Source organism: Mus caroli, chromosome 5 (assembly GCF_900094665.2).
Source record: "Mus caroli chromosome 5, CAROLI_EIJ_v1.1, whole genome shotgun sequence".
Classification (NCBI taxonomy): domain Eukaryota; kingdom Metazoa; phylum Chordata; class Mammalia; order Rodentia; family Muridae; genus Mus; species Mus caroli.
In genome coordinates, this window is record NC_034574.1 from 103,393,909 (window position 1) to 103,398,737 (window position 4,829).

General features: G+C 51.5%; 1 pseudogene; it reads right to left on the bottom strand.

Annotated features, from left to right (window-relative positions):
• Nucleotides 1–545: 545 nt before the first annotated feature.
• LOC110294919 lies at nt 546–3,054 on the bottom strand (annotated as a pseudogene).
• Between the last annotated feature and the right edge of the window lie 1,775 nt (nt 3,055–4,829).

The following is a 4,829-nucleotide window of genomic DNA, read 5'->3' on the forward strand; positions in this document are numbered from 1 at the left end:
GATCTCGTATCCTCTGTTCTGGTGTCCATGGGCACACACACATACCAGGTACATATATGAAGGCAAAATGCTCACATGTGTAAAAGAAATTTAAAAACATCTTAACCACAAATCGAAAAGAACAATCTTGAATGAATTTCAGGTTCCAGAGTTCTCCTATCTAAGAGGATTACAGGAACGGGGAATCAAAATCGTGACTTTAAAAATCTAGATAGACCCAACAGGAACAAAACATAGAGTCCTAGTCTTAAGAAAGCTACTAAATTATTGTGACCTGCTAAGGATAATTTTAAAAAACATACAAGTTTGTACCTTCTCTTACCCACTTGATACTGATTTTAGAAATTGTTTACACTGTTAGAACTTGGGTGTTGCCTCCTGAAAATTATGGTTAGGCTCCGTGTCTTCACTCTTCAAAAGGTACTTTATTTTACCATTACAAAACCACAGTGGAGAGATTTCAAACTTTAAACGTATTAAAACCACATTCCATGGCTGAACCAGTCCGTGGAAACTAGATAGGTCTACCCTCTAAAGCAGTCTTTTCAGAGAGACAGTTGAAATCCTCTCCGGACTGGCGGGGCTCCGGAAGGACCGTGGCTGACACCGGGGGTCCCGTTGGCCTTTCCACCCGGGAGCTGTTCAAGCAGCGGCCAGCCTGGCGCGAGCGTCACCGGTGGTAGCTTGAAGTGGACACAGAGCTGGAAGATGCTGCTGGCGAACTGGCAGGGAAGCCGTGGATGTGCGAGTATTCCAGTCGCGACTGAGGATCTTGAAGGCGATGTTGTCGTAGGGTGGCCAACGTGGAAGCGCAGGATGGCGAAATTGGAACTGTGAGTGCTGGTCTCCAGGAAGTACTCGGGCATGTCGCGCTTGCGGATGAGGTCTGGGTAGAAACGGTTGGACTTGTAACCCTGCACAATCTCGGGCGGCGGGTTGTCGAAGCTCTAGGGCATCTAGTTTTACTTGTTCCACTCGAAGCCTGGTGTGCACGCGGTTGAAAAAGTGTGGCTTGCACGGCCGCCCAGCGGCAACTCCACGTTGATCTGCGCCTCGTCCTGCCCCATGCCCTCGGCGCTCCTGTTCAGAGTCGCCTATGGCCTGGAGCTGCCAGGGCGACAACTGCAGGGGCTGCAGGAGGTGGCTCCTGCAGGTGCGTGTTCAGCTGTAGCTCCTGTGAAGGGAGCACTGAAGGATCAGGTCCTCGTCCATCAGCACCGCCTCACGGTTTGCCTTGGCCTCTGCCTCTGCATCCCCGGGTGCCGGAAACCACCCCCCCCACCTCGGGTCCCACCGAAGGCCAGCAATTGGGAGCCAGCTCCTCAGAACCGAAGCTGTGTGTGTCCTCAGGTCTGCACTTGAGGATTGGGAACCGCAGGCCCTGCTTCTGCTTCAGCTTCACTTTGAACAGCTGCTGCCAAAGAACAATCTAGTGGCTCTCACGGAGCCTGGCCCTGGCCATGTGTGCAGGCAACTGCTGCAAGCAGGCTCCTCCAGTAGCCCATTTCAAGGTTAGGGCCGCCAGCACGGATCTTTCCTTGGATGCCCTGAAAGATGACCTGTATGTCGTCCCTTGAACACAGATTGCTGACCGAGGCCTTGACCACCTCACTGTGCTTGTCTAGGTCTTCGCCTGAGGCCTCCTGCTTGAGGAGCTTGGCAATCTCATACTTCATGTTGGTTATCATGCCGCGCCAGAAGTCCACGTTCTTGCCCTGCTCCAGCTCTGCGCACACCTGGATGTCCCCTACCAAGTCCTCCATGTTCGCCACCGCGAGGTACTGGAGGAAGGTGTAGGGTTTGTGCATCTCCACTGGCAGTCTTCGTTCTCTGCATGGACGTTCTTGGCCAGCAGGTCGATGGCTTGGCCCACCTGTCTCGAATTCGGATCTTGGAGTCAAGCTTGGTCTGCTGAAGGTGGAAACTGTCCTGCTCCTCGTGGCCGCAGATGCTCCAGGGCGTCTTAGGGATTCCAAGCGAGCCTCAGATGACTCTGCCACCGGTCTCCCTCCGAATCCTCCCTCCCTCCTCTGTGTCCTGGGTTGCTCTCCTGCTACCCCCCCTGCTCCCATCGCCTCTGGCTGCCCTGCCCACCGTTACTATTCTGATTCCACTGCCTCTTACCCCTGAAACCCAAGGATCGGACCAGGAGCAAGTGTCGAGGCCCATTTGCTGGTGTCTGTCTGCTAATCTAGGCCTAGTCCTGGAAGCTTCTATCCTCCATACAATCTCATCTAGGCCTAGAATGTTTTCAGCCTCTGAGATCTTATTTCGGAGTAAGCTCACCCTTTCTAGTTCTTCCTGAGCTCTGACTGGCTGGATTAACTCAGCTATTCTGGCTCAAACTCCTCTCCTCTGATTCAATCAGAAGGTGAGAGGAGAACCAGAAGTTTCAGGTAATCTCTGTTTACAGATTGAATTTGAGGCAGGTTGGGGCTAACATATGTCAGTGTTTCTGCTAGGATGGGAAGGTGTCTAGGACTCAGGAGCCCAGGAACCCCACAACTCTGAGAGGATGCCTCCTCCACAGGCCTTGCAGCTCCCAGGAGAGGGGATCCCCAGCTGAGCTCAGGAGCCTCAGCCCCACTCCTTCGATTCTTCTCCTCTTATCTTCTTATCTTCTTCTGTTGAGAGTCACATCAGGCAGTAAATCTCATGAAGGAGATTTATTGAAGGAGGAGGAGGGAGGGAGGGGGAAGGGAAGGAAGAGGGGGAACAGGGAGAAGGGGAAGAGGAGGGGGAGGAGGAGAAGAGGGAACAGGGGGAGGAGAAGGGGAAAAGGGGGAGAGGGAGGAGGAGGGAGGGGGAGGAGGAGGAGGAGGGGGAGGGATGAATCCATGAATAGCTACCCTCTGCTCCTGGGAGTGGACAGCAGGGAACTGAGCAAAAGGCATGACTTATGACTTATCTAGGATTTCTGAGGGGTCTTTAGGGATTGGTGATTTTTTTTTGTGGGACACTCAGGGATTCGTGAGTTTTCCTTTTAGGGATTGGTATTTTTGTTTTGTTTTTTTTTTGTTTTTACATCCCTACCTTTCCCTGCATGGGGCCCATGTGTTAGGGTGACAAGGCCATCCCTGTCATAGCCAGCTTTTGCTGAGGCGCTGCCATCTCTGTGGGGCTGATTGGCCGGGGCCATTTTTGACACCTCCTGTGGGACTTTTTACTATGTGAGGTGGACGGGTGGGGGAGTGGGGACTGGGGGTTAGGGGTGGGGCTTAAGCTGGGGTGGGAAGGAGGGGCCAGCTGCAGCTTTGACCACTTTGGTGGCACACCACTCTGGGACTATATAACACAAGACCCTATCTCAAAAAACAAAGAAACAAAGAGAAAAAAAACAGAAGAGGGCTGAAGAGATGACTCCGCTGTTAAGAGTTCTTCCTGTTCTTCCAGAGGACCCAAGTTTGATTCCCACTCACTCTCCCCTGTAGCCTCAGTTCCATGGGATCACCTGGACTCTGTTATTCTGTTGGTACTAAACACATGTACACACTACACACACACACACTTTAAAAATTAAAAAAAAATGGCAACCTCCCCCCAGATATTATATAGGCCAGGTGTGCTTGCACTTGTCTTTAACCTCAGTACTTGGGAGGTAAAGGCAGATGAAGCTCTGTGTGAGGCTAGCCTGGACTACATACATTGCAAGTTCCAGGTTACCCAGAAACCATACCAAAACTATGCTGGTACTGGTACTTAGCGTACTACAAATCCCCAGTATGGGCTGACTGTTGTGGTGACAGATCATCTGCTCCTCTTGGTGCTCTTGTAACTCAGAAGCTTGGTGCCAGGGTGATCCGTGGGTCTGGTGGGTCACGCTGGCACCTCTCAGAACCATGGATGCCTTTTAGTGTGGGCTGGGCTAGTTCCCTGGGTGAGCATCCAGGTGTTGTATATACTCTCACCCTTCCTGGTCTGTTCTGTGTACCTAAGTGCCTCAAAGGCTGGGCCACCCTCTAGAGAGGAACTGTAGCTCCATTTCAGTAGTGTGTGCTGGGTGATGCTCTGGTGGAAAAGGTGGAGTTGAAATTCAGGCATGCTGGTCCAGAGCTGCAGCTTGGAAACAATTATTCACATATGAGTTTTGTTTTGTTTTTTCCTATACAGGATTTCTTTGTGTAATAGCCCTGGCTGTCCTGGAACTTGATTTGTAGACCAGGCTGGTCTTGAACGCACAGAGTTAAAGGCAGGTGCTACCATGTCCAGCGCCGGCTGTTTGCCAGGTCTGAGGAAGTGAGGTCTTCACAGAAACTGTTGTTGTCACTGTCTTCATTGTGTTTGGTTGTCGGTGCCCTGGCTCGGGCCTGCTAAGATCTGGTCATCAGTTCACAGTAAGGTCCAATAGATGCAGAAGCTGACATTACTGGACCCTGAAGCCAATGTTATCATCGGAAATCTATAGTTGTGTTTGTTCCAAGAGTGGAATCATCACCCAGACATGCACTTTGAGCTTTTCTTATAACCAAGGACACCTGGTGAGGCAGCCATGGTTGGTTCTTCAGGGTAGCAGAGGGAGCTGTGAGTGAATGAGCACTTCTTTGCACTGGCTTTTTTTCCTGCCTCACACTAGAGATGTCTGGGTTCCTGCCCTTCAGAATTTGCCTCCTCATAGGCCTGCTGGAGAGAATGCCAAGGCTGCAGACCATAGCCTGGTGCTGTGTAGCTGTCCTTGGGCGTCCACCCCAAGTGCATGATGGGAAGGAGAAGTGGCTTTACATGTGTGATCTCTTTTTCTCCTCCTGACTCTGTGGCAGGAGTCTTACTGTCATCCTTGTGTTACACATACAGTAACCAGGTGCCAGGTTAGACCACTTCCTCAGTGTTAC